This window comes from Pteropus alecto, unplaced genomic scaffold (assembly GCF_000325575.1).
Source record: "Pteropus alecto unplaced genomic scaffold, ASM32557v1 scaffold189, whole genome shotgun sequence".
Lineage (NCBI taxonomy): Eukaryota > Metazoa > Chordata > Mammalia > Chiroptera > Pteropodidae > Pteropus > Pteropus alecto.
In genome coordinates this window covers 3,724,014-3,738,995 of record NW_006442117.1, presented here as the reverse complement: position 1 = coordinate 3,738,995, position 14,982 = coordinate 3,724,014, and the positions used below count along the sequence as shown (strand labels likewise).

At 44.8% G+C, this 14,982-nt stretch overlaps 1 protein-coding gene and 1 pseudogene across 1 annotated transcript in view; both read right to left on the bottom strand.

The window, feature by feature from the left end:
- Positions 1 to 14,982, bottom strand: part of RYR2 (ryanodine receptor 2) — a 561,319-nt gene that overhangs the window by 514,940 nt on the left and 31,397 nt on the right.
- LOC112470072 lies at positions 2,213 to 2,327 on the bottom strand (annotated as a pseudogene).

Below are 14,982 nucleotides of genomic sequence, written 5' to 3'. Positions count from 1 at the left end.
GCTCGGATGTGAACCCGAGGCGAAGGCCAGCCCCACCCACCACCAAGATAAACACCTGTCTCCAGATACACCTCGCGCTTGCAGCAGGCAGCTCCGAAGGCGAAGACGACACCCCAGAGACCCTCCGACCCGCCCCCGCCGGTGGCCCGTGGGTGGAAACACTGAAAAGCCAGATGCCCGGTGCCGCCGGTCACGCCTCGCGCCTCCCGTCTCCGCTCCTTGGTCGTAGGAGTCCCCTCACCTGACCCTGCCCCGCCATGCGCTCACCTCCCAAGCAGGGCAGCCCACCCACACCCGTGGGAAGTCGGGGTCCCCAACTCCAGACCTGCAGAGCCGCGGGTTCAGGCAGCGACGGTGGCCGCGTGCCCTCGCGGGGCTCTCCGGTCGGGGGCTCCAGCTCTGCTCAGGTCGGCATGCCGGAGAAAAACATGGAACATGCAAAAGTAAAATGTTACTGCAAACGTAGCGTGTGGAACCACATCCTGGGGGCTTCACTGGACAGACACGATGTCCTTAACGGTGGGTGACGAGTGTCTAATAATAAGGGAGCAGCGAACACGGTTAGAAATTGAGGATGAGAATAAGGGAAAATGGTTACTAACATCCTGCCATTCTCTATGTGCATTTCGATTTCAAGTACAAGTTTTTAAGAAAAACGTCCTATGAAAAGCAATGGTCAGGGAAAACTGTGGCAGCCTGAGCCCGCCTGGCTACTGCCTGCTCTGGCCAGTTCGCTCATGACCGCCCCCCACCTCCAGGACTCTCCACTGGCATCTGTTTTCTCGTAGCTTGCCAACCAATCAATGCTCTTCCTTATCTCTGTAGCTGCGTAGCAGTGACAAGACTGTATAAAACCCCCCTTACGTCACAGTCGGGGCTCAGCCTTTCGATAGGAATCCGCTGAGCTGGTGCCAGCATCCGATAATCGCCGGGCATCGATAATAAACGCTGCCTCCTGCTCACAGCCTCCGCGTCCCGTCTCTCTGTTCCAGAATCCCGCAACGAAACCAGTATTAAAATGAAAAATAATAAAGCTAAACATGTTCCTTGAGAAATGGCCTAATAAAAATAAGCTCAAGTAAATAACTCTGAAAATACATCATATAAAAAATGTCCAAACACTTGCCTCACAGTATTTTATAGAGGAAAAAAAGATGGACTTTGCCAGAATATTGAAGGAAATTATTTACGCCCAATAATTCACTTAGGTTTTTAAAAACTGTGAAAGGCAATAAAGAGCATCATCGAGGATTTTTCTCGGGAAATACTTCTCTTTTACATTAAGTGTTGCATAAACATTCCTGATTTTTGGACGACTTGCAGCCATCTGGATGACAGACATTAATGATTACGTCCAGCACAAAAGTCCACTCTGTACCCATCATACAAGCTCTAACTGTCCCACTTACTCTGCCTGATTTGAAATACTAGAGACAAATAATTTTAACAATTATTAAATCCCTTAAAAAGTAAATGTATGGATCAGTACACATGAGAAAATTACCCTTTCGAAATCTCTCCCCTCAAATTCTATTACGAAATGTCTGAGTGCTTTTCTTTATTCTCCCCGCCCCCTCCCACCACTTTCCCTTATCACAAGATACAGCCGAGTTACCAGAAAACGATCCATAACTGTGATAAGCTGCAATTTGCCACATAAATTTTCCTAGGGCCTAGTATACAGTCACCACGACTCCTCCAGAGCAACTTACAGAGAGCAGACTTTAATTCCATTTTTAAAACTTAGCAGCTCCAGATCATCATGTCCTGAAGAGCCATTTGCCCCCATCCATCATCAAACTTCTCTTACTTCAATAAGCTCCTTTGAGAAGAGGGCGCTTTTCCTGGACCTGCTACAGTCATGCCACACTTTTAAGAGACACGAGAGATTTTGTTGCCATTACCACGTCTCCGTTGTATTTTTTCTCTAGTGGCTCCCCTAGGAGCAGGTTGGAGGAAAAGGTCAGTTAAAGGCAATTATACAGGGAGATTCTAAAAACAGTAACAGGAAACATATTTTATACATTAAACCCCAGAAAACAGTCAGTGAAACCCCTTAAGCACAAAGTAAAAATGGAGTTCGGTGAACAAGAATTCATTTAAGCGTTTTCTTCAACCATAACAGAGCAGGGCCTTTCTTAAAGAAATTCCCACACCCAAACCCATTTTGTTTTTTGTGTTTCTTTTTTTTTTTTTTTTTTTTAATTATTTATGCCTACAGCACCTGGTCTTCCTAGGTGGTCTCCCATCCAAGTACTAACCAGGCCCGACCGTGCTTAGCTTCCGAGATCGACATCGGGCTTGTTCAGAGTGGCATGGTCGTAGACCATGGATTGTGGCTACACTGAGGCGTGAACCCAGGACTTTCTGCGTGTGAAGCAGACATGCTCACCGCGACACTATGGAACCACGTCTTCCAAACCCATTTTGCAGAACTTGGGGTGATTATAATCGTAACAGAAATATAGAGTAGATAAGACTACATTAAGAAGTGAAAGGTTTAATTTTTAATCTCTACGAATAGAGAACATCCATCCACTAGAAAAAAATGTATAAATGGCAGACTGAAACAGAATCTATTTCCACAAACAGCCACATTGGCAAGGGACAGTGGACAGCCAACATAACCTAATCTGTCACAATAAAGTTTCAACAGTACATAGGTAACAATAGCACTTGCAACTGTTCTGAAGCCAGGTCCAAGGGTTATGACCTATAAAACTAGTATATTTGCCAAGGCACAAATTTTGCCAACAGCCCAGCCTCTGCATGTTTGATTTTTCAGGCATTCAGGCGGGACTCCGGAAGAGCTAGCACGTCACTATGGGCAATTTAGAAACAACCACGCCTCAGTTAAGTTAACGTGATGTTCTCTACCTACCTGCCAGACGTGGAGGTGTCTGTGGGAGCATACAGACTATTACACATGTGGGAAAGACATCAGCCAGACCTCTACAATTTTTCTTACATAATGCCCAGCTTTCAATAATAAAATACCACAGATGTCAGAAAATGAGACCAAATGTCTGAAAACCAAGAGGAAAAACAAGACAACAGAAATCTACATGTGATACAAACATTGGAATTATCTATTACAAAACTGCTATAAATATCTTTGAAAATAGATAAAAAGAGGAAGAATATCACAAGAGAACTTGAATCTAGAAAATGAATGAAATGCAAATCTTATCACAAAAAAATAAAATGTGAAAATTTAAGAATTTGGTATAGGCATACTTTGTTTTATTGCTCTTCACAGATACTGCATTTTCATCAATATCGAGGCAAAACCAAGATTACTACTTGCTGAAGGTTCAGATTATGGTTAGCATTTTTTAGCAATAATATATTTTTATTTCTAATTATTATTATAATAATAATATATTTTTAATTAAGGTATGTACCTTGTTTATTTAGACATAACGCTACTGCACACTTAACAGACTACTGTATAGTGTAAACATAACTTTTCTATGTACTGGGAAACCAAAAAAATTCACGTGAAAATTCGTTTTATTGTGACATTTGCTTTACTGCGGTGGTCTGGGTCTGAACCCACATCTTCGAGCTCTGCCTGCAGACGGGTTCACCGGCTGACTGGACAAAGCAAAAGAGATCCATGAACTGGTAGAAAGGTCAGGAAAAAATATCCAGATTTAAGTACAAAGAGAAAACGGAGTGAAAATACAGAAAAGAAAGTAGAAAGGACATGGCGAGAAGGAACAAGACACATATAACTGGAGTCTCAAAACGAGGAAGCGCGAGAACGAGGCGGCGGCAACGTGTCAAGAAAGACTGGCCGAGAATTTTTTCAAAATGGATGAAAAGTGTCAAGCCACAAATTCAAGATGCTTTACAAATCCCAAACAGGATAAACGGGATGAAAATGTCACTTTCAAAATTTGTTTAAATAACAACAAGGCTCACAGCTGCCCTTTCAAAAGAAACAATGGAAGAAATGCTAAAAGAAAATGCACCACCAACTGCCAATCCTATATCAGACCAGGAGAAACACTGATGTTTTCAAACAAAAACAGAGCATTTATCGTTAGTAGATCCATATAAAAGAAGTCTTAAGGGAATTCTTCAGACAGCAGAAAAAAATATCCCAGGTGTCGGCATCGTGATGCGGGAAGAAAGGCATGAAAGGTACCAGACGGTGCAGCAAACAGGTAAATAAAAATGAACACTGACTGATAAAAGAACAATAATGAAGTTTTAGGGAGTTTAAATATATAGGGGGAATTAGAATATCCGACCACAACAGCACAAAAAGCAGGAGGGAGTAAATGATGTTAAAGTGTTATGAGGTCCCCGCACTGTCCAGGAAAATATAAAAGTACTCGTTTAAGGTAGATCCTGATAAATTAAGGATACATATTATAATGTCCGGCATAAGCACTAAAAGAGTAACAGAGAATGTATAACTCGCAGTAGAGGCTTGTTAATAACTACTTGATTAATCTTTAAAAAGGCAAAAAAAAATGGAAAAATAAAGAGGTACAAAGAACTTATGGAGCTAAAACTAAGGTAACAGATTTAAACCCACACATGTTCAAGCTGCATGTGCACCAGGTAAGCAGGAAGCAGCAAGTCTCTTAGCAAACCGCAGCAAAACTCATACCTGATTAAATTATCTAAGTTTCCCCTGAAACTGACAGAAAGGATCAATAATCTGCTATTGCATCTTGTAGTTCATATTTACTGAGGTCCTGGCCAACACAACAAAGCAAGAACAAGAAATGGAAACTGGAAAGCAAAAAATAACATGGTTATTATGCACAAATGACATGACTAGGTACACAGAAGAGCCAAAAACCATCTACAGATAAACTATTTAAATTAATAAGTGAACTTAGCAAGGCTGCTAGATACAAGATCGATATGTAAATACATTCTAGGAATCAATTTTAAGGAACACCATTTATATTAGCATCAATAAACATCAAGTACCTAGGAATAAATCTGATCCATAAAAATGTGCAAAACCTCTTATAAAGAACAGTGTAATTACTGACAGAAAGTTAAGATACCTAAGTATAAACGGAAGGATAAACCAGGTTCGTAGACTGGAAGACTTAACATTTTGAAGGTGTCAGTTCTTCCAAAATTGATCTAGAGGTTCAATACCAACTCATTAAAAATTCCAGCAGTTTATCCTGTTTAAATTTACAAGCTAATTCCAAAATTTAAACTGAAATGAAAGGAGCCCAGAATAGCAAAAAAAAATTTTGAAGGATTAGAGCAAAGTTAGAGGACACCAACATATAACAGCATTAAACTAGAGCAATTTAAGTTATAGTATGGGATCAGAAAAGACAAATAGATCGATGAAATAAAAGTCCGAAAGATACCCGTGCTTACGGTCCTAAATGTCAAAGTTAAAATAATAAAACTCTAGAATAACAGGGAGAACAGCTTCATGGCCTTTGTAAGCAACAGTTTCTTAAACTGGATACGAAAAGCACCAACAATGAATGAAAAAATCCGATAAACCGATGCTCATCATAATGAAAACCTGCTGTTTAACAACAATAAGTAGAAGAGTGAAAAAGCAATGGTATTGGAGAAGGAACATCTGACAAAAGGCTCATACATACAATATATGAAACCCTTAACAAATAAGAAAAAGACAACTCTATTGCTAAAACAGGCTAATGCTCGAATAGGTCCTTCACAAGAGTACATCGAAATGACCATTAAAGATATGAAAAGGTGTCCAGTACCATGAGTCATCATGAAATGCAAATTAAAATCACAAAGAAATACACCATAATAATTTTTCCAGAAATAGTATGTACTAAGCATGGCTGATGGGAGCATTAATTGGTACGACCACTTTGGAAAACTGGTTAGAAAGCTGAGCATATGTAAACTTCGATCAGCGATTCTACTCATGGGTCTTTTTCCAACAGAAATGTACACATACCTACATTCAGGTGATCATGCAATATTTAATATTTGAGAATACCAGCTTTATTCATAATAGTAAAAACTGGAAACAATCCAAGATCTATCAACAGAATGGCTAAATTGCGGTATAAAACAATGCAGGAAGAGAGCCCCACGTGCCACAGCCAGACGCATCTCACCAAGCAAAAGAAATTAAACACAGAGGAGCACATGTTGTATTGCTCCATCACGTGACATGCAAAAACGGAAAGAACTGTTCTCCTAGACATCAGTATGGTGGTAACCTCTGGAGAAGCAGGTAGCTACTGGGAGGGGTGTGGTGGAGGTTTCTCGGTGCACGCAACACTCTCCACATGGATCAAAGTGGTAGTTAACACAGGCGTGTTCATGCTGCAAGGATCCATTACTTAAGATTTATGTGCTTTACTATACGCATATTATATATTATACTTCAATTTAAAAAATTATTTTAAATTTACTTAAGAAAAAATTTGACAGGAAAATAAGTCTATGAAAGGCGAATAAATTAGTCTTAGAAATAGCTGCTTGTGGGCAAAGACTGTCTTATGTATTTCATGCCCACGAAGGCAAGTAGAATGCCTGGCATATAACAGGATTTAGAAATGCTAAGAACATAATAAAAATAATATATAAATTTACATGTAATTTCAATTACTATGGATACCAATATGAGAGCGTTCAGCCAGCATTTCATCATCCTTGTTAATCTCCCCTTGGATAAAATGGAAAAATGTGGACCGGGTGATCGCAGATGATGTGGCCCTGGTGTGACACAGACCAAGAAGGAAGATTCAGGTTAGCCATCGGGTTCTAGCCTCGGCCCTTTCCTGTTTAGGAGACTTACTAGTGACTCTACGGGAAATATTTTAAAATACAAAGCAGCAACTTTAGGATAAGCCCACACGCCCCACAAATACCTGACACACATCTTGGTTGGAAGCGAGACTATGCATACAGTCATAATATCACCAGTCAGTGGAAACGTCAGCCTAATAAATGGTCAACCCAATATTTATAGCCCTCATAATATCTGGAGCAACCACGAAGTCGACTGTGTAGTTAAATAACAATGAATGCCCCAAACATATTAATTCAGTGCCCAAATAAAAACAAAGCCTTACCTCCTATAATTTACAGTAGCCTTTCTTCTCTCCATCTCACTCATGTGGAAATTCGCTGCGTTCTCAGTATTTCAATTTATAACACAGAAGAGTCTCATCAAAATACTTTGGCAGTAATTTTCTTCTGCCCATAAAAATTGGCTGAACGTATCTAACCATAAAAATAGACTCTATCCATAATATGGCCCCTTCTTGGAAGTTGTTCTGCTAAATTATGCAGAGTTCTTGCCTTCCTGATGGTCTGAACGAGCAGAGGGTGCCATTACTGGTTTTCTCTTATGCAAAGATCTGCAAGTCTTCCTCTTCGATTTATTCACCAGGCTCTGTTCTGGTCAGATTTTGGTTTACTCCATTATTTATAGTAGGTCAATGCATCATTGTTGTTAATGCTGGAATTTTAAAGTCCTTTCTGTATTCTAAATCATCGGGTTATCTATATGCTTCCCCACCTCTTACGGAACTCTGAGGTTCAGTCTGCCCATCTGTAGAGGGAAGTGGACAAATGATCTCTGTGCCATCCTACCGTGTGACCGCATGACACAGGCGTGATCTCTGTGCCATCCTACCATGTGACCGCATATCATTGTTGTTAATGCTGGAATTTTAAAGTCCTTTCTGTGTTCTAAATCATCGGGTTATCTATATGCTTCCCCGCCTCTTACGGAACTCCGAGGTTCAGTCTGCCCATCTGTAGAGGGAAGTGGACAAATGATCTCTGTGCCATCCTACCGTGTGACCGCATGACACAGGTGTCATCTCTGTGCCATCCTACTGTGTGATCGCATGACACAGGTGTCATCTCTGTGCCATCCTACCGTGTGACCACATAACACGGGTGTGATCGGTGCCATCCTACTGTGACCGCATGACACAGGTGTCATCTCTGTGCCATCCTACCGTGTGACCGCATGACACGGCGTGATGTCTGTGCCATCCTACCGTGTGACCGCATGACACGGCGTGATCTCTGTGCCATCCTACCGTGTGACCGCATGACACGGCGTGATGTCTGTGCCATCCTACCGTGTGACCGCATGACACGGCATGATCTCTGTGCCATCCTACCGTGTGACTGCATGACACAGTGTGACTAATGAAATCACTGGTGCCATTCTCAACTGACATTCAGCTCCCTGCTTTCCAGAGCATTATTTTTGTTTGTTATAACTTATGCCATGCTTCTTATTCTGCCAACCGTGTGAAATTGTCAAAATTTTGTTCTGCAGAAAATGTTCTTGGCAGGACATAAACTAGAAAATGTTTTACTAACAGTAGATATGGCAGTTTCTTCTCGCTCTACAATGAAAACGTTGGGCAGCTTTCTCCCCATCTTCTCATTCGCGCTAAGTGTCAGCACCCTCCCCACTCTCTATCTCTGGACCGGCACCCATAAGCACTGCAGGCAGGTAAAAAGGGGGTAGAGTCCCAAGAGGAAGCCTCTAGATCATTTGGTCCAAGCTCTCTTTTCCCATCACTGGATTCTCAAATCCTCTTTCGCATTTGTGCAAGAGAGATTTCATTTTCTAAGAAAGGAGTAAGAACTGGATAGGTGTGATTTGGTAAATTTGAGTCTGGGCCTATTCTAAAATTTAATTCTGGCACACGGAAAGGTAGAATCTTTGACCTTCTGCACACCTAGCAAAGGCTGGCAGCCCCAGGCATACCAGGCAAGACCAAGGAGACAGATGACAGGTCTGAATACTTCACCTAGTACATTACTGGTTGAAGAAAGGTCTTAGAATGTTCACAGTATATAAATTTGATTGACATTTGGTATACACATATACATATGTATACAATACATATCTACACACATTACATAAGATGTACTGTACTTTGCCCCTATTGATGGGGCAAAAGGTGATTAACTTTTATCTTAATTATGCATTTGATGCACGGTAAGCATGTGGTTTGGCAAATTTTGAGCATGTTTAAAGTTTTGAGCATAATCATCATCTCAAAAGCTGTTTCCTTTCAAGAAGTGTTGTGGGCAGTGACTGAGAGCAGATACATTTTTTGTTGTCAACTGCAGACATCCGTTGAAAGCTTTTACTTGTATGTCACTGGTATTAAATATGAAATGAATTTGGATTTGCACACTTAACTACAATATACATTTACCACTTAGATTTTTTTTAATACAGCTTTGTGAGCTATAAATTGTAAATGCAGCATAGTGCCAATTTCATTAAACTGTAATTTGTATGGAAATTAAAATATTTCAGAAAGTGTACATTGCTTAATTCTCTAAATTATTACTGAAATTTGTTTAGCCAGCTAAGCTATTTATCATAATAGGACAACCAAAGCACAGTTGCTATCAGCAGAATCATTTTCTTTCCTAAAATATTTCGACATGTTCCCTTGATCTGGCCTGTCAGGAAATTGTTTTAATATGTTCTTAGACTGTCCATTTGCTTAAAATTATTTATAAATACTTAAATGAATCTTGCAATCTTTTTGAGTCAGTAGCTATGGAAAAAAAAAAAAAATCCCCACTGGCAATATGAATTTCTCCCACTCGTCCTAATGCCATACACTTGTTCCAGCCCAGCTGGATTATTTAATCACCAGCGCCAGGCAGCATCCAAACAAGACACGCCCAGCTTGGAAGCAACGAAGCTCTAACCTTAATTGCTTACCAAAAGGTCTCCAGCAGAAAATGAAATTATGCAAAGCTAACCGAAAACCAAATGAAAATAATGTGTGCTCTCAAATTAGGTAAAGCAATAAGGAGCTGAGTACCTGCCGGAAGGGGGGCGACAGGCGGAGGGCGGTGGCCTCCCTGCTGTCCTGTCCCTCGCCCCTGGCTCCATCAGCTATCCCTCCGCCCCGTAACGTAGACCGTGGTCTCTCTCATCAGAAAAAAAAAAAAAATCGAGAATTTCCTTCAACCCTGCTTCCCTCTCAAGCAACCACGCCCGTGCCTCCCGCTCCTCGTCCACACGCGGGCTGAAGTCATCGCGGCCCGCGCGCCGCATCCTGCCACCCGCTCGCCTCCCAGCCCCCGCAGCCTGCAGCCACCTCTCCTTCCCCTCGCGCGCTCAGAGCGCTCTGCGTGCCCCTTCTGTGAGATCGTCTCCTCCGTTTCCGGGCTTCGCTGTCACAGCAGTGGCACGTGGGCCCGTCCTCTCTCCCAAACACAAAATTCCCACTCCTAGCCTTCACCTTGCATTGGTTCCCTGGGGCGGCTGCAATACGGCCCCCCTTAAACAGCAGAAATACATCGTCTCGCCGTCTGGCGGCCCGAAGGCCGAGACCGAGGTGTCGGCAGGGCTGCTTCCCTCGGAGGCGGTGAGGCAGAGTCAGCCGGAGGCCTCCCTACTGCATCCGGGAGCCCTGGGCACTCCAGGGCTTGCAGACGCTCCGGTGCTGCCTGCACACTGTCCCCCTGGGCCTTCCAGCATCCTCCCTCTGTACGTGTCTGCGTCCAAGTGTCCCCTTTTCATCAGGACACCAGTGATACTGGGTCAAGGCCCACCCTGATGACCTCATTTCAGTTTGATGACCTCTGTAAAGACCATATCTCCAAATAAGGTCACACTCTGCGGGACTGAGGGTCCATGTTTTTTTAGCGGGGCAGGGGAAGGCACAAGTAAATCCATGACAAACTCAAAACCAGCCCACTGCCCGCCCCGAAAGCCTTCACTTGGGCCGTGTTCCTTCAAGTCTCCTAAGCTCATCTTCGTCTTTCTCTTCTCCTTATATCATCTGTCTAATCAGTTACCAGCCCCACAAGCCCTTCCTCCACAGCGTGTCCTGAGCCTCTGCCTCCTCCCACCCCACAGGACCACACAAGCCCAGGTGGGATCATCCACCAGCTCCATGGTGACCGTCCACTACCAGCTTCTTAGTGCCAGTCCCTCTCGTCTCTATATTCCAATTTATCTTAGCAACTGCTGCCACATTAACCCTCCTCACAGACAGCTCTGACCCATTTCCCTCCCTGGAGATGGGGGGGCGGGGGGAGAGGAGGCAAAGAGAAAAGAAAAAATAATAACTTCAAAGGCCCTTCTTACCTTCTGAATTAAGCATAAGTCCTGGTGGCCTCAAGGCCACCACCTCTCCCAGATCACCACAGCCCACACCCTCGGTCCCTCCCAGACACGTGTTTGCCGGCTGTCAGTCAGGGTGTAGCCCTCTCAAAGGGTTTCACAGACAGGCATTTAATGAAGCAACCAGGGACAGGCAGGAGGGTGACAGGGTCCAACAGCGGTCCATCTGAGGTGACAAGGGAAGAGACAGTGTCCCCAGCGCCCAGTGAAAACAGGAATGCACTGGGCACAGATCTGGGCAGAGACGAGTAAAAATACATCAGGGATGGAAAATGGAGGCCACCAACACACTCAGTCCCTTGTCCACCTGGGACTCTGTCCGCCCACCCTCCCTACCCAACTCTTCAAAACCCTACCCATCTTAAAAGACAGATTAGTGATACTGAATAAATTTTTAAAGGTAAAAACGTGACTCTCAAATATAAGATGAACACGTGTCGGAGACTGTCCTGAAGTCACTGTTAAGGAAAGACCCGGTACGATGTTAGAGCAGGTGCAAAGGCAGAGAACGTAGGAAAGGTAAGCCCACGAGGAGAACCGAGACGCAGCGGCCTGCCCAGCGGGAGGCTGCTCGGCCTCCACGACCACACTGTCACGCACGGCCTGCATGTCCTACGCTCCAGAATCTCTGCCATCAGCTCTCGACGACGTACAGGTCAAACGGCTCAAAGACCAAGGAAAGGCAGAACTAACCCAAATGAGTGGCCAAATTCACAGTCTTTCACAACTTTCCTGACTATGGGAAGGGGGAGGAGGGAGAGAGGGAGGAAAATGTCTTCGGCATCAGAAGGCCCTCAGACTCACCACCACCCTCGCCTACTCACAAAGTGCCCTGAGCAAGTCACGTCTCTCCCCCGCTCGGTTTCCTGATCTGTATGAAAGCAGCTAGCCGCCTTGCGGGCCACACGCACTGCTCCAGGAACCTAACGAGTTGCGGTCATCCTGTCCGAGCTACGCAAATAGCAGCCAGAACACCTGAGGTTCCTTCGTTGGCTTTCACGGTAAAGTCACGGAGTTAGACTTGAAGTTCCTTTTCAGTCTGAAAATTCTGCGACTATAAATGTCACCTCCTCCATGAAGGCCTGAACAATCCTAATGACCAGACCTGAATCCCTCCCTCCTCTCCTGTAAGTTATCCGCCTCCTATGCCCGCTCTGTATTAGAACATTGGCTTTCTCCTTATTCCCCATCCCACCCGCCGGAGATGAAATAAAGTCCTTGAGGGCAGAAACAAGTTGAGCGATATTTGAGTCCAGGCACCCAGGCTGGTGCTTGGCACATAACAAACAGTCAACAAATATTTCAGAATGAACTTAAAGAAAAGATGGATCAAAACCACTTCACACCTGTTAGAATGAGTAATGTCAAAAAGACAAGAAGTAACTGTTGCCGAGGGGTGGAGAAAAAGGAACCCTATGCACCGCTGGCGAGGATGTAAACTGATGCAGCCACTGTGGAAAACAGTATGGAGGTTCCTCAAAAAATCAAAAGTAGGACTCCCTGATGATCCAGCAATTCCACTTCTGGGTATTTATCTAAATGAAACAAAAACACTAACTCGAAAAGATCTCTGCACCCCCATGTTCACCGCAGCATTATTTACAACAGCCAAGATATGGAAACGACCTAAGTGTCCATTAATGGATGAATGGATAAAGAAAATGTGATAAATACAACGGAATATTATTCAGCCATAAAAAATAATAATGATGAAATCTTGCCATCTGCCTTGAGGGCATTATGCTAAGGGAGATAAGTCAGAGATAAATACTGTATGATCTCACGTATATCTGGGATCTAAAAACAATGGAATATTATTCAGCCATAAAAAAAAAAATAATAATGAAATCTTGCCATCTGCCTTGAGGGCATTACGCTAAGGGAGATAAGTTAGAGATAAATACTGTATGATCTCACGTATATCTGGAATCTAAAATCAAAATCGAGCTCAGAGAGAGAACAGACGGGTGGTCGCCGGGGCAGAAGGTGGGGGTGAGCGAAACCTACAAAAGTTGCAGTTCTAAAATAAATCAGTTATGAGGATGTAATGCGCAGCATGGTGACTACGGCGAATAACACGGGGTTATGTATTTGAAAGCTCCTAGGGGAATCAATTTTCAAAGTTCTCCTCACAAGAAAAAAATATTTTGTAACTGTGATGATGGATGTTAAGTCGTTGTGGGGATCGTTCTGCAGTCTGTGCAAATATTGAATCATTATGCTGTGCACCAGAAACTCATGGACTATGTCGGCTACATCGCAGATGCGCACCTGCGCACCTGCGCACACGCGCCCGCACGAAAGCGGCCCCACGGGAAACAGACCGACGGCGCCGCCGCAGGAAGGGCCGAGACCACAGCTCTCTCCTCCCCTTCGCCAGTCCGTGAACGTGGGACTGAGTCGGGCCAACCCGTCAGGCTTCTCTGGGCGGTGCGGTTCTGCGTAGCAGCAGCGGCACCTCCATACTCAGCAATGACACCCCATCTTCAGGAATGACGCCCCCTCTTTACTGTCACAAAGAGGACTACAGCAGAACTGGATGCTTTAAGCTTCTTTGACAGCCATCAATCAAACAGCTCAGCTCAGCCTTTCACTTGCCTGTGACTCAGGAAGTAACGCTCCCCTGACACTCCAGTGAACCCACAAGCAGACCTCGCGAACGAACCACGACTCCAGTGAACCCACAAGCAGACCTCGCAAACGAACACGATTCCAGTGAACCCACAAGCAGACCTCGCAAACGAACCACGATTCCAGTGAACCCACAAGCAGACCTCACGAACGAACACGACTCCAGTGAACCCACAAGCAGACCTCACGAACGAACCACGATTCCAGCGAACCCACAAGCAGACCTCACAAACGAACCACGACTCCCAACGCCGGGCAACGTCCTCGAAGACAAATCACATCAGAACCCACAAGCAGACCTCGCAAACGAACCACGACTCCCAACGCCGGGCACAGGCCTCGAAGACAAATCACGTCAGGCGCACCCAGGACCAGAGGGGACGGAGGGGCCGTTCGAAGAGAAGCAGGAGAGGTGAAGGGGCTTCGAGGATCAAACCCAGTGAGTCACCGCGCGTGTTTCTGCGGGGTGTTTCGCGTGCCGTTATCCTCCAACACGTTGCCCTCCGACAGGCGGGAAGACGAATCCGGCCGTGTGGACTCATCGCTGTGTCCCTGACACACAGAGTTCTTTAAAACAGCGTCTGGTTTTTATGAAAAGGCACTTTAAAGTGCATTGTTACCCCTTATTCTGTTCTACCAAACTTCCACTGACCCAAAGATAACATGAAAGAAATTTTCAGAAACTGCAAGCGGACTCTGCGGGCATTTTCAGAGACCTGTGTGGCACGTTACCGAAGCTCTAATTCCGGTCTTCCATGCGGTCCTCCGTTCTGAATGCTGTCCTTGCTGTCATTTGCTCATCCTCCACGCATCTAATCTGCTCTTCCAGCCATTTACTCCGCCTGATGGAGGCGGCGCCTTTGGTCCCCATCATGGCCACGGTCGTCACTGCCTCGCCTCCCATCCCCTCTGCGATCACAGGGAGCACGGTCCCCACAGGACCACGAGCTCACCGCCCCCAAGTGGTCGTGGATGCGGGTCCGCTCCTCAGCACCTCGGCTCTCTGGGCGTCTCCGGCCTCCAAGACCCCTCCTCCAAACCCACACACCCACACACCCACACATGTACACACACACACACCTACACACACACACACCATGCACCCACACACCCAACACACAGACACACTCACACACACCCCTACACACCCACCACACCCACACCCCCACACACCCAACACACCTACACACAGACACACTCACACAGACCCACACCACACACCACCAAAAACACACCCTACA